This window comes from Lucilia cuprina, chromosome 4, assembly GCF_022045245.1.
Source record: "Lucilia cuprina isolate Lc7/37 chromosome 4, ASM2204524v1, whole genome shotgun sequence".
Classification (NCBI taxonomy): domain Eukaryota; kingdom Metazoa; phylum Arthropoda; class Insecta; order Diptera; family Calliphoridae; genus Lucilia; species Lucilia cuprina.
In genome coordinates, this window is record NC_060952.1 from 4059093 (window position 1) to 4086899 (window position 27807).

General features: G+C 30.1%; 1 protein-coding gene across 11 annotated transcripts in view; it reads right to left on the reverse strand.

The window, feature by feature from the left end:
• Positions 1-27807, reverse strand: part of LOC111690846 — a 156401-nt gene that overhangs the window by 20219 nt on the left and 108375 nt on the right. The window contains exons 1-2 of one of the 11 annotated variants that reach the window (XM_046948776.1): positions 15425-15918; positions 12196-12316 (exon numbers count right to left, since the gene is read on the reverse strand). The exons of 2 other annotated variants lie outside the window; for them this stretch is intronic. The gene's annotated coding sequence lies outside the window, so the exon portion shown is untranslated. Of the gene's footprint in view, positions 1-6814; positions 6959-12195; positions 12377-12726; positions 13548-15416; positions 15919-27807 lie in introns of those variants that run through there. 8 more of the 11 variants (XM_046948775.1, XM_046948779.1, XM_046948777.1 and 5 more) reach the window with 8 other exon arrangements.

Consider the following 27807-nt stretch of genomic DNA (forward strand, 5'->3'; position numbering starts at 1 on the left):
TAGCTACTAGTCCAGTGATGTAAGAATTGTATTGTTGCTAGTTATTTATTTATTTTTTTTTTTTTTAATTTTTCATGCTATGAATCGAAATATAGCTTTGAAATATTTTCATGATAGGAAACTCAAACAAAATGCATTTCAGGGCGTATGAGTAATATTTTTCTATATTAACTATTATATAAAAAGGTCGAAATTTTAGATAAAACATTCTACACATATCGACATGTGTAGAAAATAGAAAGACGTTAGTTAGTTAGTTAGTTAATCTTCCTTTGCTGGTGTTTCTGATGAAACCCATTAGTTTCACAGTCTTTTTACATAGCCCACGTACTAGTTTGCTTCAGTGTAATATAAGGGAATATTGTACGAATGTGCAATAAACAAGACAATGAACTTATTAACAACAAAATTATGAAACCGAATTATCTTCTACTAAAATAAATATAAAGTTAGCACCAACTTGAATAATCATTAAATAAAAATTCTTTATTGTAGAACATTACATTATAGAATAAAAGCATGATCATTTTGTCACGGTGCAAAAAATGTCTATTTTTTTGAGCCACCTTAATAGAGAAATACAAATTCACTTTAATATTTAGAAAAACCAAAGTCGAAATTATAATTAATACGCTTTTGGTATGCATGTATTTGAACTTGTATTAGTCTATGTGAGTGTATATGTGTCTGTGCAAATTTGATGAAGTCAATATATTTTGTAAGGAAGTTATAATCGTATTTGTAATTGTCTATTTCTAATGGTTTTTTGTACTTCATATCCAAATCTCAATTTGAAACATTAGAAAAGTATGTGCAAACATATGCTGGATAAGCTGAAAAAGTAGAACAATTGAGTATTATCTAGAAATACATATATCAAATCTATAATTACAAAAATCAAAGATAATTATTTGTTTAGATTTATTTTCTCAATAGTAACGAAAATTTTATTAGCAACAATAAAAGCCTTCTTCACCCTTAACATACAGTCTATTTAAGGTAATATTATTTCTATATAAGTATCTTAACCTATTAACCTTAACATATTCGTTATGACAATCTTAAAAAAAGTTGTTTTTGACATTTGTTGAACTTATCAATTAACCTACTGTATTCAATTCAGACAATATATGTTGGTAACAACAAGAGAACAAACAAAAACAAATGACCACTTTAAGTGACAGATGTACATTGGGTCAAACGTAATACACAACAAAGCACAACAGCTACAACAAAAAATTTAAAAGAAATGAATGTGTTATTACAAAATGTTTTCCTGATGATCCATGCCAGACTTAAAATCTCAACTAAGTAGTCGAACTCGTACAAATATAAACGACGGACAAATGTCCAATGTTATAAGGGGCCGACCGGTTAGCTTAATAGTTGGCTAGCTGGCAGACTGGTTGGACAATAGACAAACAAACCAGCATCCAAATAAATACTATTGTATTACTATAAGCTGTTAAATCGACCTACATACAAACACATACCCACATGCCTACATACATAGTATACAATGTACAAAAAACAATACATGCTCATACATAAATAAATATGAGAGAGTTTGGTAGGACTTAAACACATACATACACAACTATTTAGCCCAACATGACTTGTATTTGTGTGGACAACATTTTATAAATTTTTGTGGTCATTTAAGTCAAAATGGGTGGGTGGAGAATCTTAAGTCGAAAACAGATAGTAAATACTTACGAGTATTATGTAAAACAATATGATTTTTCTGGCTCATTCTTATTATTGCTGCTGTCGTTGTTTATAAAAGGGCGTTTTTGTTTTTTTATTTGGTATGTTTTCCCTTCTCCCTAACCAAAAAAAGCACTTAACAGCTTCAAGAAGGTTAAATGTTTAAATGGTAATTTTGATATTTTTTCTCTCTCATATTTGATCTTAAAGGAATTTAAAGAATAATTTAAAGGACACTTTTCAACAAAAATATTAGACGAGGGTCATTTAAAATTGATTTTTTTTTTAAGTAATTATTTTTAATATCAACTTTGCGAGTAATATGTTGATATTTAATTTCCACTGACCAGTTAATAGACTCAGTAGACTTGCACAGACTAGGGCTTAGACATAGTTTATTTTTATTTACTGAAATTTGTACGAAAGCATAAATTTAAACTATGCTTAAGAAAAACCAGACAGCGTAAGATACACACTTTTAAAATATTGCTTTCAAAATATTTTATTTTTTTCAATGGGTCGTGGGCTACCACCTTGAAATTCATATACATATTGAGATCCTTAATTTTCGTGATTCCTTAAAGGGTTTTCAAATATTCATTTAGCACTCCTACCAACTCCCTGGCAAATAATAGAAACGCTAATGCACACATTTATACACAAGCAACTATTTATATAAATTTAGTTACATTACATAGTTTCATGTAAATTTAACTAAAATTGACTTACTGAGGTCAAAGAAAATTCTTAAACACTTTCAAGACACAAAATTACAAATAATCACAAGATGAATGAAAAAAAAAACAGCAAAAACCAAATGACATTAGACCAACCAAACAAATTCTCTACAAAAATCTAATGACACACAAACATATGTATATGTTTGTAGCTTGACTTGATGTAAATGTAATTTATATAGGTATGTGTATATATGTCTTGATGGACTCATACTTACATATATGTATATGTAGTAAAACATTCTTAAGGAGTAAACAATTTTAGCTTGTAAACATTATAAAAGATTTAGTATGTATTTAAGGTTTTGAAATATTATGTAAATTTTACTAAAAACATTTGTTTTTTGTTAAAGTTTGTGTTCTTGTGCATGTTTGTTTGGTTAATAGACATTAAATAACAAATATGTACACATATTAGACAAACTAACAGTATAAGGCGAAATTTTACGTACGATTAAAAATTTAAATTATCGGAAATATAAAATCGGAAATATAAAATCCCGAAAATTTTTAAAATTTTATTAAATACCCAGCAAAAACTAGGTATTAAATTTCAATTGTATGTACTTACCTAGCAACAAACTATTCAATGACAACTACATATCGTCCGATGTAAATAGAAGTAATCTAATAAGGTCTTACTAATAATGTGTTGTATAAATACTTTATAATTCAAAGTCCTCCAGCATCTGAAACTCTACATGCTGTATACTTTTTTTCATGCGATTTGACTACTTTTATACCCTTTCACTCTCGTGAGAAGGGTATGACTGTCGAGAGTTTTAACGTAAGCATCTGCCTTGATGGTCTTATCTCACGGTGGTCGTTTTCATCCACAGAGTAGACTTGAGAACGGTCTACCAACGCCTCTTTGTTCTTCAATGAAGAACTCAAATGGCAATTTTTGTACATTGGCTTTGACCGGTCCATGTACAAGTACTTTGCTGGAGTACTCCAGCTATCTAATCTCTGACCATTGGATGGCCTTTGTTGATTCGACAACAGCATCTACAGACGTAACCGGTGGACCGAAGTACGATAAGCCGTAGACATTGTTCTTACTCACAGAGACACGCTGTGGTAATTCTAATATGAACAGAGTATACTCTGAACATATCTGGACAAGGAAGGAAAATTCAATGGTATCATATGTATATGATACCTTTCATCCATCATCATTCAACCCAGCCCTACATTCATCCCGTGCCATATACAATTAATACCAATTCATTTCCAACGCTTAGTCCCACAGTCACTCCTCTGTGACACTTATCCCGAAATATTGACTTTATGCATCAGTCTTTTAACCGCCACTTACTCTCCCCGCGACTTTTGGTTTAAAACATAGCCACTACGTGGATCCCGAAGGAACCTCTACCAACTGACCAGCCAGGACATAGTCCTGCGGGCAACTGGCCACCCGTAGTACCAGATTATGAGGATCTCTGGTCTGATCTCTCTCAATATATGGAAGGACTAAGCCAAGCAGTAGATGAAATTAGGTATGTAGGGTCCGGATTAGACGAGAACACGTCAAAGGCTTTTTTTGTTCATTTTCGTTCTTTAAAAGGTATTTTTGAATTTTCTATAACATTGAACCTAGAAATATGAAATTTAGCATGTAGAGTCGGAATTAGACAAGAACCAGAAAAAGTGAACTTTTTTCTACTTTTTTGTTTTTTAAAAGGCAATTTTTTATAAAATTGAATCTAGAAACATAAAATTTAGTATGTTCAGCTCGAAGTATATGATTTGAAAGAAGAGTTTTTGATACCCACTTATTTTAAACACAGGGTATATAAGATTCGGCACAGCCGAACATAGAACCCTTACTTGTTCTTATTTCTTTTGTGTAAAATTTTAGCATAATTATCCTTTACAAGGTACTGGAAGTTTTTGCTGGGTATTTTCACTTATCTAAACTTTAGTAATCCGTTAATTTACTTATGTATTTAAAAGGTTATTAAATTTTAAATAATATTTGGTTTAAGTACGATCACGATACTCAAATTATTCCACATAAAATATAATTTGATAAAAATTTCCTTAGGATAAACATACTTTTAAGTTTAACTTTATCCATAGATGTTTGTATTTAAGGTAATATATATATATATATATATATATATATATATATATATATATATATATATATATATATATATATATATATATACATAATATATATATTATATATAATATATATATATATATATATATAATATATATATATATATATATATAATATATATATATATATATATATAGATATATATATATATATATATATATTATAATATATATATATATATAATATATTATATATATATATATATATTATATATATATATATATATATATATATATAATATATATATATATATATATATATAATATATATATATATATATATATATATATATATATATATGTATAATATATATATTATATAATATATATATATATATATATATATAATATATATATATATGAGTTTAAATATTCATGCATGTATGTATATATGTATAATTGTATGTAACTGTATAGTTAGTTACATTTATGCCTAATGTTTTTTTGAGGTTTTTATGCCACATTAGGCAAAGTTTAAAAACTAATTTGAATTCTTCAGATTTTTTTATTTGAAAAGACAAAATTAACAAGGGATTGTTATTGTTCTTCATACTTTAACCTGGACATATTTAAGAGATTTATAATGGAAATAATAAAACATTTAACATACTTTAAAAATGTACGAGAATTATTTAAATAAAATTCTACATACTAAAAACTATACTTACATACTATGTATGTATGTATCTCATAAAATGCAAATATAAAGTAGAAGTTTTGCTTTTAAAACCGTTATAAATGAAGCTATAAAATGTACATATATAAAAATAGGACTCACATTACATTTGTTATGCCTAATAATATGAAGTTAAATAATTTATTTAAATAATAATATATTTACATAAAATACCACTTTGTTTTATATAACCAATAACATTTAGGATACTCTTTAAATTTAAACTAAAAAGCTTTACATTATTTTGCACTGTTTTTTTCATTTAAAAATTTTAGTGGTTTCCATATGAATTTATTCATGTGTCTCTTATCTCGAGATATTTATAAGAGTTATTTTTATATGAACATAAATGGATGTCTATTTTTTGGCAGTATGCTTCTGTTTTGTTGACCTTATTAAATGTTGTTGCTTCCATTTTCTAGGCCAAGTATTTCTTTTATTATTTTCCGACGCCTTTTGTAACATTTTTCAACAATTTCTTTCTAGGCCAGCAATTATCTTTTGAATTTTCCGACTCTTTTTTGAAGTAAGTATTAAACAAAGTTTGCCGACAAATAAAAAAAAGCAGTTCGCAGCAAATCTTTAGTGGGAAGGGTATATTGGATTTGTGCTGATGTTTGTAACGCTCAATATAATTGATCCTACACCCACCGTAAATTGATTTGAGTCCGTTGGTCCTTATTGACTTTGTAGTCAAACTACAGGTTGCAATTTTGAAGATATTTCAATGAAACCCCAATAAAGCTGAACACCCGAATAGGGCTTGCCAACCTTGTAATAAAACTACAGGTTGCAATTTTTAGAGATAATTCAATGATATTTAGCATTTGTATAAATATTAGAATATAATTAAATAAAACAAACCAACTTATTAATCAACAAAGTAACTAACTAACTTACAAACAAACAAACTAATTAACTAACTAATTAACTAACTAACTAATTAACTAACTAACTAACTAACTTACTAACTAACTAACTAACTAACTAACTAACTAACTAACTAACTAACTTACTAACTAACTAACTAACTAACTAACTAACTAACTTACTAACTAACTAACTAACTAACTAACTAACTAACTAACTAACTAACTAACTAACTAACTAACTAACTAACTAACTAACTAACTAACTACTAGCTAACTAACTAAATCTATCTATCTATCTATCTATCTATCTATCTATCTATCTATCTATCTATCTATCTATCTATCTATCTATCTATCTATCTACCTATCTATCTATCTATCTATCTATTTATCTGATCGACCAAACAACTTTAATTCATCTCGAAAACGCTTAATTTTAAAGGTAGAAAAAAACCATGCAAAAAATATATATAACCCTAGATGAATATTTTCAAATAAAATAAAACCATTTCACCATAATAAATATTTGTTTTTATAAGTGTTATTTTTTATTACAAAAAAATTCTACAATGCAAAATACAAAATAAACTTCACCGTACTGTGCGTGATCTATGTACAAACTCGTAAATGATAAATATAATTAAAATTATAATAATAAATGTTTTTATTTGCTGTTGCAATTTAATAAATACCTGTGTATAGCTATGATAGTAAGAGTGTTGTCGTGCGATAACTCATGTTGCAAGAGCAAATATTAAATGACAATTGCAAAAAAAACAGCACTTGGGTTTTTATATATTTTTTTTTAATTCAGCCACCGCATACAAAGATTAACTCTATTAGAGTTAATTAATTTTAAATAAAAAACTCATTTTAAAATAACAACAGTACCAACAAGAGATGAGTAATTAATTATAAAAAAATTAATGAAAAACTTCAAAACAAAAACAATTGTCACATAATTTTCTGTCTAGACATGGAAAATTTAGTATTTTCAATTAACTTTGTATTTTTAGGCGACCATGTTTGTTGCATGCAGTTTGCTATTATAGCTGTAGTTGATGCTATTGTTGCTAGTATTGCTGTTGCTGCTGTTGTTGTTGTATTTCACAAATGGCAATGAAACCAAATGCAATCCTTTTTCTCATTTCAGATACAGTAAAACATTTACTGAAAAGAACTAAGAGAAATGATTTTATGCTTTGTAGTAAGTAAACCAGAAAATGTTCTTAAATTTAGAATAACTGAAAAATATGTTTGTTATTTCCTACTTTTGGTGGAAATTTTTGCAAGCTTTCACTTAATGACCTAATATTCATTACGTATAGATACATGAAATGAAACATATGCTTGCATGCCTCAATATCTGCTCATAAATCTCTGGCTAATCAACAATTTTCCCATCAACTGTCAAATGTGTCAAATTTTGATTTATCATAGCATTGTTCTGCAACAATTTGTCTTCGCTCTGATTGTTGTTCGTCATTCCGGCAAATTGCAATTATTGACGTTTGACTGTAGTTTTGCATAAATAACACAACTGTAACAATTGCACATGTTGACTGAGACAGAAGGAATGCTTTGCAGGCATTATGTCGTCATAATATTCCACAACAACATGAAGAATATCGTTACATACAAAGAGAGAGAGATCAAGTATGAGTAAGTAGAGCCTTAATGCTTTCTGAATTTTATTCTTGTTGCTGTCGTCATCATCCTCATCATCATCATCATAAAAAGAAAACAAATACATTTGAATATGTTGTGAATTACCTTCCTGCTGACTCGTTTTGCTTTGCTTGTTGACTGCTGCTTGAATATCGTCCGTCTGTCTGTCTGACGAGCTGTTTAATGCAAGTGCCATACAAAGTGCATTATATATGCATACAATACCAAGCAGCAAGCAGTTCTACTACCATCAACCGCCCCCTCCAGCGTTAAGACAATTCCATAGAAAATATTTTCTCTGTTGTGAAAACAATACACATTTACAACAATTTTGTTGAAGGTTTTTGAGGATTAAATCAAGGAACACATTTAAAAACAAACACTAATATGAAATATATATTTTCTATTCTTCGAATTAGAATACAACTGATACGACCCAAAAGGATTTTATTACTCCGTTCACTTATCCAGAGGCTTATACTTCTTAAAACGCTGATACACAATTTATTGTACATACTAGTTATGGGAGTGAGCTTTAGGGGCCATTGAATTTGTGTGTGGTACTTTTTTGCCATAGACAAAAGAAAAAACTTTTTTCAATATATTTTAAAATTTATTTTTAAATTTAAAATAGGAATGTAAGAAAAACATAAATTCACAACCGCCGAAGTGCGCATAGGACTAGTTTCCCCATTATTTATACGTTAAAGTGAATTTATTTAAATCCACGTTGAAAACCCTTTAAAATGTTGCTTTTGTTTCTAAAATGCTTTTTAACAACTTTTTAGTTGCCGTAAAGTTTAAAAGGAACTCTTTTAAGTTAAAAAAGATTTTTTGTTTAAAGAGAAATAAAAAAATATTTGTTTCCAGAAAGCTATATCATTTTCACCATTTCTCTAATAAAGTGTAAAAAATAGAACTTTAAAGTATCTTCTTTGGAAAAGCAGACATTCACCCAGTCAATCAAACCTTTAGCAAAGAAAACAATATTTAGTTTTGTTTATATGTATATACGACGTATTATGTATAAGAACCTGTTAATGTGGTAGTATAGTGGTATATATCCAGCAGTTCCCGAAGTATCAGCACAACCTGCCACTTAGGGTTAACCCTAGCCAGCGAATCCCCTGTGATTAGCTATTTTAACGTGTTATTTTTTTGGCCTACGAGAAAGTCAATCGTTACCCCACAGATTACAAAAAACAGACAAAAAGATTAAGTTTTTTAAGTGTCCATACAGAGAGGAAAAGAAATATATAAGTTGTCAGTAAAGTGTTTATATTTTTTCAATAGCATCCGTTGTCAAAGTGTACATATACGTATGACAACACTATGTAACAATTTGTTATAGAAATCTAAATTTTATACACATCCGTTGTCTAAATGTTAACAAACGTGGTAAGCTCAATATTGGCAACGGTTTGTTAACATTAACATAATGGATATGAATTCGACAACGGATTGTTGCAATGTTGACAACGTCGCGTTGTCGTATTTCTGTTTCCCTCTGTGCACTTTTTCGCTTTCAAAAGGGATACTTAAGTATTAGAGATTATGTAACACACACACCAACGCCCCCCGTTTACTCCTCATCCATGACGAAAAACGAATTAAAGCCACAATATTTTTCGATGCAATTACTTTTTTACGAATTGCTGGGATAGTTTTGTTTGTATTTGTTAACCAAAACAGACTCTACGATGATTACGACAACAAGTCGTACTATTACAAGTCGTTGTTATTATTATGATGACGATTTGCCGTCGGCACGAATTTCCAATGTCGTCAACATTGTCGTCAGTTGCTTTTGTAACGTCATTACCGTTACAAATGGGAATTACAAAAACAACAACATTAAATAAGTACAAAGTTCTCATAATTGTTGAGATATTTCTTCACAGACATAATATTTGCTCCTTACAGACTTACGCACACTAAAACAGACATACAATAATTATACACACATAATTATTTTTGGCCAAGGTTGCTTAGGAGTCTGTCTGTATATAGTCTGTCACTCATTGAATGTCATTTACATGAAAGTTTGCTTTTTCTTCTACTTAAAAGTTGCATTAAAATTAATAGAGTTTTTTTTAATAAAAAATAATTAAATTTATTATTTAATAATTTGTTTCATTTTATTCCTCTTTGCTAGAAAAGCCATTGCTGCAAAAAGCTTTTTGATGTTGTTGCTATTGTAAAAGTTGGAAAGATTTTAATGTTAATTAAGAAATTAGTATGATTTAAATTTTTTTTATAAAAAGCAAAAAGCATTAGTTGTAGAAGGAACACAGATGCATTGTGAATTTGTCATAGGAAATGGGTTTTTTTTTGTATTTTCATTAAATTGAAAAGATATGTTTAAATGAGTGTGTTTAAGTAAGCATGTTGCATAAACATTTCTATTTACACATTACACTTTTAACTAGAAATTATTTTTTCTCACACTCATGTTGATTTTAGAAGCCATTTTATTTTTAAATAATAGTCTTAGAAGAAATATGAAAAAAAACAAATTGCATAAAAGTTGACACAACTTTTTAAAATAACGGTTTTTTCTACTTGTGCAATTGAAATAAAAGAAGGAAATGCAAAAAACAAACACTGGCATATTTGTGATATGAGTGTTTAAACTGTGGTAAGGCAACAATGCAAAACAATTTATGATATAATTTCTACGAAGAAATATGTAGAGTGCTATATTTAACAGTTACGATTATTTTGTCGACAGTAACATACAAAACATTTTTAGGTCACCTCCCAAAAAAAATTAGGAAAAGTTCTTACATTCTACCTTCTATACTGAGGTCACTCTTGTTATATTTATAAGCTCAGGAACCCCATCCGAGAAAACGTTTTTATTTTCATCAAATTATCTGAAAAATTGCGACCTGTAGAGGTACTTGGCGAAATAATGGGCCAATTTAAACAAATTTTCAACAGACTTCCCTAAAAGACCGTGGACCAATGGACGGACGGATGGAAGTAAAAGATAAACTATAAAGTGATTGCTGTAATTTAAGGTGGGTGTGCAATCATGAAAACAAACGCATAACACCCTCCTCAAAATAAGTGTATTATTGCTAAAGATCTGAAGTTATCGTCATTTTGGTTTTAAAAGAAATCGCCCAAAAATGAGACATATATCAATATTTTACCCGTGAAAATAAAATACTTTCTACTAAAAGTTATACACAATAGCAAACGAATAGTGCCTAGAGAAATTATTTAGCTTTAAAATTAATAATAAAATAAAATTAACTTTTGTCATAACAACAAATATTTAATAATATATTTAATAGCCGTGAGAAATTTTTTTGTAATTAAAAAAATATTTAATATTAAATTAACTCAACAAATAATTTTTCATTTAATAGGTACATATATGTATAAATATTTATTTTAACTCTAAAATCTCTGTTAAATAAATAAAGTATATTTAAAAAAATAAAAAACAAATTTCTATATAAAAATATTTTAAAAATAGCAACAAATCGATCAATTAAAAAAACTATTTAATCTAGATGTTTAAACTAAAAAAAATATTTAAAACTAAGTTGGAGGTCAATATATACAAACCTACATACGTGTATGTATGTAAATATAAATGCAATAACAATAAAAATAAATACTATAGATAATAAATGAGTTTGTCTGCATGTTGCACATGAGCAACATACAATGTCGTTATAAATGTTTAAAAATTACAACAAAATCTCCAAAACAAAAATACAATTACTCAAACCAAAATAAAAAAACAATATTGACCGTAAAGCAACTGCAACAACAAAAAGAAAACAAGTAAAAATTTAAAGCGGTACATTGCCGTTCTTATGATACCCTACACCAGGGTTTGTGTTAAAAATAAAACTAAGTTTTGCCGATTTTTGGAGTGGTACAATAACATTAAAAATATTTATGTGCCCAAAAGCACTCCTTGGGGGCATGGTTTTATTGGGGCTACATGACATAACGGTCCGACCATTTTCAATAGCCTTCCTCTTTGGGTCAAAAAATTTCCTAATATTATCTTGAAAATTTCGACTTGTATAAAGCGCTTGGACACATAAATGGACATAGCTAAATCGACTCAGAAAGTGGTTCTGGGCATATTGGTATATTTTAAGGTGGGTGTATGATTAATTTTTTAAAATGTTACAAATATTAGTACAGACTTACTATATTGGTGTAGGGTATAACAATAAAAATGAGTTTAAAACACATGTCTACAAATAACAACAAACATAACTTTCTATATAATAAACATCAATACAGTTATAAAAACATACACACACACACTCACTCCGGCTACCATAAACAGCAGCAAGGACCCCTCAAAACGGCTAAAATTTCATTTGCATACAATACATACAAATATATACATCGAAAATGAGTGAATACATACCCGGTTGTATAAAATGGTAATTTGTGTTTTAATCCGTTTGGTAGACAACAATCCTTTCGGTCGTAATCCGTTATAGTATGCGATGGCATGCGTAAATTATTGTATAAATTATTGAAACACTCTAATAACAAATGAGAAGAACAACAAACAGCAAACAAACAACATGCAGTATTAATTACAACTAATGCGATTTGTAAAAACATCGAAACAAGTGAATTAGAAAGAGATAGAATATGCAAATGTATGTATGTGTAGTTTCTTGTATACATATACATATGTAGGTATGTTTTAACCTTTGCATTACCAGTCGTTATGTTATAGATGTACTTAGTATTCTACTTACTTTCAAAATTTGTTTAAATATTTATTACATCAATTAGGAGGCCAAAAAATATGGGTGCAAAGGGTATAAGTAAAACGGATTAACTTCCAGAGTTAATGTCTTGTCCGATCATCCAATGAAGTATTCCGATTACTTATTGATATATTTCGTCACTATGTTCTCAATGACTGAAAAATCTATAACCTCACCTGGACGAATTCTGGTAACACAAAGGTTAAATGGTCTGCTATTGTTGTATGTATGTGTGTGCCTTCACACATGCTGTTATTATTAGTTTGTTTATATTTGTTTTTGATTCGTTTTTGTTTTATTAAATATTTTAGTGCAATGTGGGTTAATTGATAAGTAAATTTGTATGTTTGTATAAATAACAACCGGAAGGAAATGTTTAGTTGCTAACAAATGTTAAACTTTATAACATCGGAAATTGAAGAAACTATATATCGCGATGGAATTTTAGTAGAAGGCATGCTAGTGATAAACAAATGCGAATTCTGGCTGAGAAGAAACGATGAGAAATATACTACAGAAGCAGCAACTTACAAAGGACATACTGTAGGAGTAATTGTATGAAAAAGTAAGTAAAAATCAGAATCTAAATATCAGATATCTCGAAATATTTGAGTCCCAAAGTTTGCATTACACAACAAATTTTTAATAGTATCCTTCGGAATACCGATTCAAAATTTTGGTCCTAAGATTAGAATTTTTAAAAACTGCCAGAGAACTAATGATCATCTCAAAATATTAAACCTAAATATTGAAATCGCAACATGTAGACTAAGCTGGAGAAATTTGTACTGTCTTATTGAATGTGACCCTATTACTTAACTTTTAGACGTGTTGGAAGATTTGTTACTTGTTTTATAAAATTTCATTGATGATCAAAGTAATAAACGTCTACCGAGTTGTTTAACTGCTATAATTTATTGTCAAAACGAATTAATGTAAAACCAAAACAAAAATTCCAGATTGCATTTTTTGATACAGATAACTTTTTTTAAAAAATTTGGAAATTTTATTTTTAATTCAAATCTAAATTTACATATTTTTGAAAAATATGTAAATTAATCAATTGTTGGGCTGTTTTGTTTATTGTTATTATTTTTATTTTAATTGACGTTGACCAATAATTTCTTTAACAAAGATTGTTCATTTTTTTTAATATATAATTATTTAGTTTGAAGGAACAAAACTTTTATTATTCATGGAATACTGTTTCAGTAAAAATTTCAAAGTCTTTGGTTCTATCTCATCAGCCTATATATAGTGTGGATCGTTTCTGGATTATTTGCATACATAGCTTTAACCTCATCAAGAGAGCAAGCCAGGGATGGCATATATTTGAAAACTGTACTTTTTCAACTGTACTTGTGCATTGAGGCAATTTTCGGTAGTAGGCCCTACAAGGGAGATATGACTTATTATGATCCGATCCTTGAAAAATTTAGCAAGATGCTCTGTATGAATTATATTCGTGTCTATTTTTAAGCTGATGTCGTTTAATAATGTGTTATCGGATGTGGCCCTTGGAGCTATGATTTATTAAAGACACATCTTAAAAAATTTTATCTTATCAATTTGTATGTACAAACTACATTTTCTCTGGAATTTTAAGTGTTATTAGATGCGTTAAAATAGTTTTCAGAGGTGGACCTTATCTATAAGCCCTAGCTAACGGTCCGATATGGATACTACTATTTGTATATACTATATATATATATACAAAAAACATCATAACTTAAATTTGGACAACAAATAATAACTAGATGTAGAAATTGCTTTTAACATTACCTCAATCTACCCACGTATGTACGGCTTTATTTAGGTATGAATTTTTAAATCATCATACATTGTTTATTAGTTACAAATAGATGTTTGTATATATGTATTTTGTTATTGCTGTTGTTATTGCTGCTGCTGTTGTTTTTTACAGTTTGTTTAACACATTAAACATGCTCATAGACTCAAGTTCCCTGAATAAAATTACAGGAAAAACAAATTCTAACTAATATAAACTTTCAAGTACTATTTTAGTAAAAATAATACCAAAAGGATTATAACTCATTTGAAGTTAGGAAAATAACCAATCGAGCGGAGAGAGCCGAAGGCAGCATAAGGGATTGAGAAAAAGTAGAAGTATAAATTTATAGAAATGGCAACCAAAGCACGCAACTATGATAAGGTTACTTAAATAAAATAAAACCAATGCGTGTTGTTAAAAACAACAAACTCATCATTAGAAAAAACCGGCAAAAAATGTGCGCCAAAAATCATTATGCGTATTAATCCTTTTGATTTTGAACAACTGTACGCATACCACTGCCACCACTACAGAAACCTTTCGCAAAATTTAAATGGTTTGTATATGTATTTTGAAAAACGACAAATGAAACCACATACATGTTATTATTAGCGGCACAATTGATGGATATTTAAAAAATTTTGAGAGAAAACAGTTAAACACTTTTATTTCAGGTGTCAAACGGAAACGGATGTGTACGTTTGACGTGCCAAATAGTAGTTTACGTTAGAATTTAATTTTTGATTTGTCCACTTCTAGTTTCCTCACTCCTTTCTGTCACTTTTCTTATTCGTTTAAATAATATTAAAGAGAGAGAGAGACAGGAGTTAACATTTGACAATCAAATATATATAACAAAAAATCAAATAGATTTTTTTTGGAAAACTAAACGGCCCCTTAATGTTTGAACACAATTTCAGCACAATTTTACTTTATCAATCCCAACACACACAAACACATTTAAATCAACAACGAGTAAAAACAAACAACGAACAAAAAATTTAAATAAAATAAAACAGCACAAAATGAAATTGGAGCACAAATGTTAGGCCACAAGTGGGCAAACAAACGAACCGTTTCACCTGCAATCACACGACGACTGACTCCACAAATAATGTAAAACTTTTTCCAAAGACCAGTTAGAACTTGATTGCATAGTCCAACCAACTGCCAGGTTAAAGTTAAGGCACGTCACGGCACGGTACGCTACGGTGAGGGTAAGGCAGGCTGGCTAGTTGGCTAACCAGGTCGCACGACTACACGGCCCGTTATACGCTTGTTATCCTTTCATAGGCTACGTGTACACACTATTGAAAAACAACAGTCCTTCTATTCTTATTTCTACTTCTTCTTTTACTTTTTTGGACGTTTGTATTTTTGTATTTGTACCGGGCTTTTTTTGCGATAACGTTTTCGGTTTTTTTGTGTTTCGATACTTTTAGCACGTTTATTTAGCAAGAAGCAAACATAAAAAGAAAAAATGCAATAAACACAGCAAACAAGAAGAACAACTTGAAACACGAATTGTTAATACTTTCCGCACAAACCAAAAAACCCAACCAAAGTATGCAATGCACGCCAGCAAACTGTGCAGCAGGCTGACAAACACCAGCTCGAACCTACTGGTGTAAATGCATAAAATGCTGAGGAGAAGCATAAAAACAACAACAACAACAAAAAAGAGGAAAAAATTAATCTATAACATACAAACACACGTCAAAGAAAAAAATACATCACCCATACAATTGCATACTTCACTTACAGCTAACTCTTCTATAGGGCTACTACGAATACGAAAATGATGTGCAAAATGAACGGTATACGAAGAAGATTTTCCGACTTAAATGGAATGTTTTGAAAATTGTGTTGCTAAGGATGTATTTTATTGATAATTCTAGTTCAGTTCTAGTTCAGTCCTAGTTCAGTTCTAGTTTAGTTCTAGTTCAGTTCTAGTTCAGTTCTAGTTCAGTTCTAGTTCAGTTCTAGTTCAGTTCTAGTTCAGTTCTAGTTCAGTTCTAGTTCAGTTCTAGTTCAGTTCTAGTTCAGTTCTAGTTCAGTTCTAGTTCAGTTCTAGTTCAGTTCTAGTTCAGTTCTAGTTCAGTTCTAGTTCAGTTCTAGTTCAGTTCTAGTTCAGTTCTAGTTCCGATTTTAATAAAATTGGTTTTATTAATTACAAAACAAATGGCCGTAGCAAAGTATTTCTAAGATTTTATAAATTACTTCGTGAACATCCTTTACTATTTACAACATTCATACATGCATTTTAATGGTGGTGGTGTATAGTAATGATTACGACGCAGCTAACTGCAAGTGTAAATGATACCACAAGGCTTACAACAAACAGACTATGTGGCATACAGATCCAACAGCAACAACAACAACATAAACTACATTAAAAGAAGAAACGTTGTCGTCAACAACACCAACAGAAAAAACAACAACATGAAGAAGAATCAACCTAAACCAATATATGGAGGAGAAGAGTGCATGACTGACTACTCGTACATAAAGCTAAGCAAATCATATAAACCACACACAAAAACGTCTAAGTATTTTAGATATTACAAGGCAAACTTTATAAAAAAATTCAAACATACAGGCAGGCATATTTTTAAAAGAGTTGTTGTGAGAGAGTAAGAGAGGAGGATTTTTTTTTTTTTTTTTTTTTTTGTAGCAAGGACAGACATTTTTGGGAATCCTTACAAATATGACAGACTTACAGACAGTTGAAAAAACTTTATACCTACATAACTACGTACGTATTCACCTTCACACGGCACTGTCACTGACATGTTTTTTTTATTTTATTTTTTACAATCAACCAGTCAGTCATGCCACACAACTGGTTTTTTAGGATCTAGTGGCAAATAACACAAGAAAAAGTATGGGCTTTTAAAAAATGAATGCAAAAAAATTAAGAGAAGCTGGGAATATAAAAAAGTTACGGCAAATGAAGTACTCATCATTATTTTTTGAATGAATATATACAGTATGTGAAATGTTTATAAAGGTAGGGAAGGTTGAATGTATATTAAAGTACAGGCATTGACTATAAGTAAAAATATAAATAAAATAGATTAACGGATTTTTTGGTGGCAAACTAATTTTGTCAAAATCTTAATAACTTGCAATAACTAAGGATAACACGATAAATATAACTGTCTCTTAACTCTAGACATTTCAAAATAAGTTAGGTTTGACAAGTATATTATTACGTAGTAAATACAATCGAGTACTAATTTAATGTTGTCAGGCCGGAGGGCATGGGTTCAATTTACTTCAAAAACTCCAATTAATGCCCACATATTCCTGAATACATTTTTTCGGATCTAACGTAACATACAAACAAGATCATATGAATTTTAAGACATAAGAAATCTAAATGTTGCATGTTGAGCGCTTCTTTCCAGGAAAAAGTGTTCACATTTTTCAATGTTCAGAAACTCAGTTTCCTGGTCGTAATTCAAAAGAACTTTCCAATCAATGTTAGTCAGGGAAGTTATTTCCGAAATAACATCACTTCCAAGATACTTAGATCTAATTTCGACAAATGCCTGACAGTGGTAAAGAAAGTGCTCCAGAGTTTCACTGTCCTCTCCATATGCTCTACATTCGTCTAAATTCGCACGACCAAATTTGTATAGATCAAAATAAAAATTAACTCACCTTATAAAAATTTTATTCAGTGTTTTCAAAAATACACCAAATCGCAGACGAATTCATACAAATATAACAAGGATAACGTTACAAACAACAACAACATCAACAATAAACAGCAGACTAAAAACAACGATTAAAAAATATTAAAACATTAACACAAAACACGAAACACGAAAACAAAAAAATAGACCATCATCATCGTCATCATCAGCAGTAACAGCAGTAATTGTAGTTGTTGGTTTTATTATTATATGCAGCACATATTTGAGTATGCAACATCCTTAAATAACGTCTGCAGTCAGCGTTTTATATATGTTTCTATTTGATTTTTTATTTTTAATTTTTCGCTTTTTTGCAAATATGCAACGTAGCTGCTGCTATTCTGACTGCATTCAACTCACCTACAAATATTCATTTGAGAAAAACAAAAAATATTTTAAAAATACTGACAGGCAGACGAATAAACTCCATTCATTCATTTTATTTTATTTTTTATTTTTCCACAAACTTTAGGCTTTTTCGATGTTATAGATGCACACGTTGCCGCTACTGATGCTGCTGTTGTTCTTATAATGGATGCTCACTAAGCAAATCCAATACTCTGCAAGCAACACAAAAATATTTTTATTTATGTTTTAGTCGTATTTGCCGTGTTGTTGCACTTAGAGATTGCTTGTTTCGAGACAAGCAGCAAATAGAGATTATGGAGAGAACAACAACAACAAATAAAGCAAAATTATTTTTAGGCTCGGTTAACAATACAACAACAACAACTAACACACAAAAACAATAAATGCAACTAAGACAGCCTTATACATCAGGCAGGATTTGTGAGATGATGAAACTCTTCACACAACTAAACTGTATGTATCACAACAAAAATACAAAATCCATGAAGATGTTCCGTTTAAGGATTTTTTAGTTATTTTTCAGTGTTGCTTTTTCCTTTTTTGGTTAGTCTTTGTTGTTATGATTTACTTTTTTGTTGTTGTTGCTGTTGGCGTTGTTGCACTTCTAACTAGACACAAAGATATGGGCCTAAGAACGAACACGGGAATGAAATAAATGAGACTACATAGAAGCAACAACAAAAAAAAACTAAAATTGAAGTAAAATAGAAAACTACACACGTATGCAGCTATACCACAAATAAAAGTCAAAACCATAAACCCGGTGTTTGTAGTCATAGCATCTATCCATATGTACCAGAATAAATATTTCACATTTCACAATACAATCCCTGTAGTTTAAACAAAAATATGAATATCTTAAATGCGTAAAGGAGAACAGGTATTTTTACTACTCTAAACTAGTGCTGAGGGCAGACAGACAATCTTTACTTAAGTGTCTCGAAGTAATGAAGATAAACCAGAAGTGTCCTTAAAGCACTCACTAGTTCTAAACATCCATCTAGAACTACAGGGATATGTTGTTTTAGCAGCGAAAAAATTAGTATCTGTGTCTATGTGTATCTGTATGAGTAACTCGGTACATTTTTCATGATGATTTTTCAAAAACATTGTTCAACATAAATCTCCATCTAGTTTTAATACACATTTGAATGATTTTCTGTCACTTGCAATTTAAGCTCTTATTTTTCAATTGGATTGAAGAGGTCAAGGTGATATTTGTGTGTGCAGTGATGTATGTATATATGTATGTATTTGTGGGTCCTTTCACGAAAAAAGCAACAACGAAAAAAATGGGCAGCAATACGAATTAAGTGATTTTTGTTGAAACACGTTTTTTAAATGGTACGAAGTAGTGAAGTTTTATATTGTTGAAAGTTAGTAATTTATTATTACTTTAAAATGTTTAGTTTTTTATCCTTTACAGAAAAATTTGATTATTTTTTATATGGTATTATATTTTGTCCATCCATTTTTCATTTCAGTTTATCCTAGAAAATTTGAGAACTGTAGCTTTTGTAGTTTCTTAAAAATTTACTCCAATTGGTATTGGTTAAAAATATTAGGTGTGAAATGTGTTACAGCCACTAATGCCAGTACGCCCATGGCAATAGTCCTTTACAGAATTTTTTTTTGTTTTATATGGCATTATTTATTGTCCATCCATTTTTTGCATTTCAGTTTATCCTAGAGAACTGTAGCTTTAATAGTTTCTCAAAACTTTTGGTATTGGCTAAAAATATTTGGTACGAAATGTGTCACACCCACTAAATACAGTACGCCCAGGGTTTTCAAGAATTTATGTACTCTAGATTCGAAGAAAGATAAATAACTCGCGCAAAAAAAAAAATTCAGATCTTCTCCATCAATTAAAAAAATAAAAAACCGATTGTAAAATAAAAAATTTGCACACGCTTTAAATATTTACATAGCGTCCATTTTTATACCCTACAACACTTTAATGGCGAAGGTATATTTGGTTTGTGCTGATGTTTGTAACGCACAATAATATTGGTTCTATACCCACCTTAAAGTATACCAATCGGCTTAGAATCATTTTCTGAGTCGATTTAGCTATGTCCATCCGTCCGTCTGTCCGTATGTCCGTCCATGTAAACTTTGTAATCAAACTACAGGCCGCAATTTTGAAGATAATTGAATGAAATTTGGTACATGATCTTCTATTGTTCCAGGAACGAACCCTATTGAAAATGGTTAAGATCGGTCCATTTCACCTAGCCCCCATACAACTGTACCCCCCAAAAAGGGCTTGTAAACATTGTAATCAAACTACTGGTCGCAATTTTTCAGATAATTCAATGAAATTTGGCACATGATATTTTATGGTACTGTAGACGAAGCCTATTGAAAATGGTTAACATCGGTCCATTATTTCACCTAGGCCCCATAGAACTGCACCCGTCAAATAGGGCTTCTAAGTTCATAATTATGCTTAATATACTCGTATCTCGACAAAAAGCTACAGACCCACGTTCTATACTAGTATTGATGACCCTGATGAACTTTATAATTATAGGGCCTCTAAAAAGCCCCCAGCAAAATTTACTTAAGTATCCACAGTTTTATTAAACAGTAAATGTTATCTGAGGCAAGGTACAATTCAACTTAAATACTTTATTATAAAAACTAAATCACATTTTATTCGTATACAGGTGTATGATATTATATGGCGGCCTCACCCGACTATAACTTCTTACTTGTTCAAAATTAAATTCAAATACAATTTGAGTACAAAATACCAACCAGATTTATACTCTATTGCACAATTGTGTAGCATCTTAATTGTATCTTTACGACATCTTGCAAACTGGTGGGTTGTGTCACTTATTAAATATTTATTACAGCTAAAAGTAAGGGAATATTCATAAGGGTAAAACTAATTCCATACTTAACACAAACTGAAAAATACTGAAGGTTTATTAAGCTTAGCAGCAAACATACAAACATACAAGAAAATTAAAAAAAACTGCCCTATGTATAATACTTTAACGATAATCTCAGGATCTAAAGAAATCATATAACAACACTGCTAAAACCCAAAAAAAACCAGCAGTAACAACATGACTAAAAGCAAATGAGAAAAACAAAAACTTGAATAAAAAGTATCACATATTCATGCATGTAAGCAAGTCAATCAATCCCGAATTGGTTTCAAATTACACAACATGAACAAGAATTAAGACTAAACAAAACCACAAATATGTTCTATGTTTTACAGATAAAACACACACAAACAAGCAATCACACGTTTACTTGAAAACAGGATGCTTCAAACAAAGCCACAACTCTTTAAAAGTGAATCATATTACGAAATTGTGTATTTACTGTATGTACAAAATTTCTGTTATTTATAGTTTCAATACATTTTGTCATACCCTGTATTAAAAAGATAAGGTCTACAAATATACCTAAATTCCAAAAGAAATAGATCAAAATTCTCCTTCTATATTCAAGTAAACAAGCAAACAATTAATGACAATAACAAGAAAACATGACCAGTGGTCGGGCGAAGCCTGCTTATGGGGGTTCAGACAAAGTTTTTTGTAAACACATAAACTAAATTTAGAATTTAAATTTCATGTACAAATACATATACATATGTATATGTAGTTATATAGGTATAAAAAACCTTGACGAGGACTATCTGAGTTTTAAATATAACAATTGTTTCATTCAAATGGAAGAAACATAAAACATTAAAAGGAAGAGAGTTGTAAACTGTGGTTTAAATGCAGATTTATATATGCAGATAATTATTTCTGACAGACACGATTTCTGACTATAAACTATGCTGTACTATCGGTGCATGATGAAATCGCGTTACTTTCGTATCTCTTTATGACCGTATACCTCCGTTTTATTAACACATGACTCTCTTCATTAAAAGCAAAACATTTTCTATAACACCCTCGCATTCAATAGCATCATAGACATGCAACGAATGCATTAAATGTGTAGCATGAGAATGTGGATTTTTGGTAATGTTTAAATTCATAACTGATACACATACTAAAGATTCGAAATTTTCTTAAAGAGCAATTATGCTAGAAAAAGTGTACAATACTTATTTTGAGTATTAGTAGACTAAATAGAATGCACTACAATTTGTACAATTTATATGTGTACGTACACACATGCTACTGCAAATGAGAACACAGATAATTACAAAATTCAAAATATGCGATTATTGTTTTGTGTCATTAATGTATTATATTTGTATGGTAGACGTAACTACAAGTGTAAATAATGTATTGTGCATATTGTATTGTAATCGGTATGTACTTACAATGTATTTCATACAATAAAAACGTGTCTTATCTAGGTCATCTTCCTCATCAACCTCGTCTCGTCTTTAACAGTAGCAACTTCAACATCGTCATCATCATCACCATTATCAAATCCATCTTCATTATTATTGGTAGCAACAAAAACTGATTGTTGGACTTCTGGTAACAACTGGTAAACAATTTGATTAACTGACTATGGTAAGCAGTCATACTGTCACCCAATCAGACATGGACATTGACACGGGGGCAGGTGTAAGAGTTAGACGTAGTGTGTTCGAGTATAAAAGATAATATAAAGTGTAGGCTGAATATTGTTTCAACATGACAGAAAACAAATGTTAAGAAGAAAATAACAAGTACAATAACAAAAACATCAAGAACTCTAATAGAATGAATAGAAAGCATAAAAATTCTGGTTCATTATGTATGTGCCTATTACACAAAAACAATTCATATAGGGACAAATACATACAAACAGCTGTTGTATGTGTAATTGTAAAGATTTTTTTGTAAGCTAGTATATGTATTTGTGTAATTGTGAAAGTGAGGGAAAGCTGTCTGGAATATAAATTTTCAAGAAGAACCACTTAAATGGCTTCCTCTGTGAGCTATTAACAAAAGCTCATAAAGTCTACAAAGTAAAAAAAAAAAACAAAAAGTTTTTTTTTTCAAAAATGGAAAAAAACGGCAACACTTTTATGTTAGAAGAATCCAAAGACTTTTTTGTTTTACATATATAGAAATAAAAGCACACATACTTACATGTGCATGTTTTTAAGAATGTCTTCGTATGTCTGGATCATTGCAGTTTTTTTACTTAAGCTATAAAAGGGGTATTCAGCCACACATATTTTATACACTGCTAAAACAGAAAAAGATCTAGTTTTCACTCTAAGGATCCGATAGACTATTTTAGCTAATTGATAAAGAACTCCAGCAATTATCCATTCCAGTTTTGATCCTACTTGATTTGAATCCATTTTCATAAAAGGGATTTCCTAAAAAATATTCACACATTCATTTTATGTAAAAGATTTATTTAAATTATTCATATATCAATAAATTATGCACTTTTTCTGAGAAGATTTCCCAAAGTCCTAACTCTATGCCAACAAGCACTTTTTCTGGATGGATTTCCCAGAATCCCAACTTATTGTCAACAAGCTGCAATGACCGAACATCTTTTTGATCTACCCAAAATCGAAAGTCTAACATTTAGCAATCAGTGCAATGTCTTATATGAATATCCTTGCTGCATGTTTGTTAGACGAACACAGAAACAAAACATATACGATTGCAGCAGTAGCGGCAGCAACACATGCGCCATTATGCAATTGAAATTCTTTTTATTTTTTCTACTTGTGTTTTGTTTTTTTTTTTAACAAATTTGTTGTATTTCTTTTTTCAAAGTATTTGTTGTTGGTGTAACAAATACTTTTTGTTGTTGTAGTTATACATGTGCTTGTCTACAATTTTGTTGTAGTTGTTGTTATTGTCGTTTTTGACTCTTCAACACGGTTGTTTGTCCCTGTTTGTGTGTATAAATGATGATGATTTTTTGTTGTTTGTTTATTTTTTGTTTTTGTTCTTCAGATTTTAAGCTGTGAAATGTCATTAAACTTTTTGCTGCATACATACACACATACGAATAAAATGTCAATATTTTTTAAAGGTAAGTGTTTGTGTGTGTGCAACAACACAAACATACATACGTATGAATGTACGTATAACCCTATTTAACCCCATATGCAGCAAAAAAGAAATAATTTTGTTTTCGTTGCTGTTGTTATTTAATTCCTTCTACCGCTTTTAAGAAAAGTTGCACAAGCTTAAAAAAAATTATTACCTCAAACCTATTGTGGCAACGTACTTAATTAACTTGCAACACCAGTCTGATGAAAAGTAAAGGCATCTAAAATATATTACATACATACAATCTCTTGCCCGACCTGTCTTTTAAATATAGACGAACGTTTTTGTATTTCCAGCTATAAAAGAAGAAAAACTGCAACAGAAACATAAGCAAAAAACGTAAAGAAAACTATAATCATTTTTGTTGCCACTTGGAGTGACGCACCATCAACTCATTAAAATGAAAAGGTGTCTAAAGTGTCACGTGATATCCATCCAACCAAACGCCTGTTACCTTATTAAGCAAACAGCACAGAATTCTGAAGCAAGCTGAATAGTAAAGACAGACGGACAGACATAATAGGAGAAAAACTTACACTAACATGTACATACATATATAGCAAGCAAGTAAAAAACAAGCACACAAACAAATAAGATAGAATGAAAGAACCAAGTAAGTAAGAAAAAGCTCAGGATACGACAACTACGATGACGACAACACCACAATAACTCTTGTCAACAAGAAGAATACTTACTTACATACATAAGCCAGACAGCCAACATTCTACATATAAATGCGTGCATATTTGATGACGTCTGCCCCACGTGATTAAACAGTTGCATTTTAAATATTTTACACACACAAACGCGTAAATACACAGCTTTCACACACTTTCTTATACAATTACAGACACTAAAGTACACATACTAACAGACACACATAAGTACATACCTACATCAACAAATTTTACTCTAGCTGGCTGGCAGACGTTAACAAGTGCACTTTAATATAACCCTGAATACTTCTCATACATATATCTGTATGTATATCTAGAAAATGTTATGAAAAAACACGAAACGAACACAAACTCAAATTCAAAACTGAAAATTAAGTAGATGAAAAAATACGCTGGAAAAAAAGTAAACATGTCACAGATGCTGATACGAATGCATGAATGAAAATTCAGAAAGTAAGAAATACAGGCAACAAGAATTTATATGAATGAATGCGTTAGCTAACGGAGAACTCAATGTTATACTCGTAAGGAATGGCTTCTGAGAACAGCACTGTTTTTGAATGAAGAATAATTTTGGAAATATATCTCAATTTACAGAGCTAAACCATACATAGATCCGACTATAGACTAAACCATAAACTAGACTATAGACACGACTATGGACTAGTATATCGACTAGACTATGGATTACACTATAGACTAGATTAACAATAGACAATAGACTAGACTATAGACTAGGCTATAGAATTGACTATAGACTATAAACTAGACTATAGACAAGTCTATAGTATAGACTGTAGGATAGACCATAGACTAGACTATAAATTATAGACTGGACTATAAACTATAGACTATAGACTAGACTATAGACTAGACTATAGACTAGACTATAGACTAGACTATAGACTAGACAATAGACTAGACAATAGACTAGACAATAGACTAGACAATAGACTAGACAATAGACTAGACAATAGACTAAACTATAGACTATAAACTAGACTATAGAGTAGACTGCAGAGTAGATTATAGGGCGCGGTATTTCCGCTATCAAAAGTTACTAAAAGAATACCCAAGTACTGAATATATGTTGAATAAGTACTGCAAATGTAGATAAACTTCAACCAGTAAAGTTAATTCCAAAAGACATTTGAAATCATTGCCTTGGTTTACCTTCCCCTCTGAAGCTAACTGCATAAATGCATTCATTATTTTAAAGTCAACATATTTGTTTTTCTTTTTCTATTGTCTGCCACATATTTACTCTGTTCTAAGTTGTAGAGGGTGTTTGTATGTGTCAATTTAAATTATACAATGTTGCGTATACGCAATACAGCCACTTAACGTATTATAGCGACTACGAGTGCATACTCATGCATACAAGTATGTTGGGTTTCATTATTAATATTACTTAGAGGTAGAAATGTGTGTACTTTAGTTTATATACTGCAAGTAAGTATATATGTGTATGTTTGTTTAAACAACATTTACCATCTACATTTACATATTTTGCCAGTGCGTTATTACAAAGCAGTAGATTTTTTGGAAGAAAGAGAAGTGTATAAGTGCGTTCTTGTATTGTTATTATTTTTATTCTAACAATAACAATTACAAGAAGAACAACAATAACAATTACTTTTATGCATTCGTTCATTCGTGTTAAGATTATACGCTATTTATGCAACTTGAATACATGAAAAGACCACTTGTTTTCTTTATTTATATCTTTATTTTTTTCGCCTTCTTTTTTCTTGCCAACTGCAATTTTTTCTGTCATATACATGTCACGGCTTTTACTCATTCATGTCAAACCGAGACAGACGAACGGACGGACAGACACACAATCACGCATGTAAATATGTTTATTTATGTCTCTATTATAATGATTATGCTTATTCATCTATGTAATTTTGTGCATCAGAATATGTCATCGGTGTGTGTCATTTGAATGTATGTCTTGAACATGTTTAGTTGTATGTATGTGTGCCTTTAACATTGCCTAAGAATCTGTGCAAATATGAGAGCGTATGTCTGTAAATGTATTTAACTTGACATGCATTTGTGCGTGTCATAAACGTAAATTTTCCCAACAAATTGTCAACGAAATGAAGTGATTTAACTGATTTCAATTCACAATTTCTCAGGTTCTATGTAAAAGTTCACGACTAGTATCTTTATTTCAACGACAGTTTCTTTAGGGTTTTAGAATACTTCTTAACTTTTCATTCTTTTATTTAGGGTTGCTTATTGTTGTCTGATCTTTATAATCGTTTTATATACTTCTTTGTGGCAAAACGGAAGTTGTGTTTGAAAAAAAGTGTTAAAGCATTGACAGTGTGTGCTTAAATTTATATGATAAAGATTTATGTTGTTATAGTATTTCATGCATCATTGAAATTATATGATTGATTATTAAAGTTAATTTAATAAGTGTCGTGAATGCAATTATTCGGAAAATTAGTACTGTTTTCAATTTAATAGTCTTAAAATGATGAATTTTATTAAAGTTTATGCCTTACATTACATTAATATAAGGAAAATTTCATGCAATTGCTAAAATGAATATATTTTTTTAAGCATTTATGATTTCTAATAATACATTTCACTTCTTATTCAGTTCTAGTTCAGTTCTAGTTCAGTTCTACTTCAGTTCTAGTTCAGTTCTAGTTCAGTTCTAGTTCAGTTCTAGTTCAGTTCTAGTTCAGTTCTAGTTCAGTTC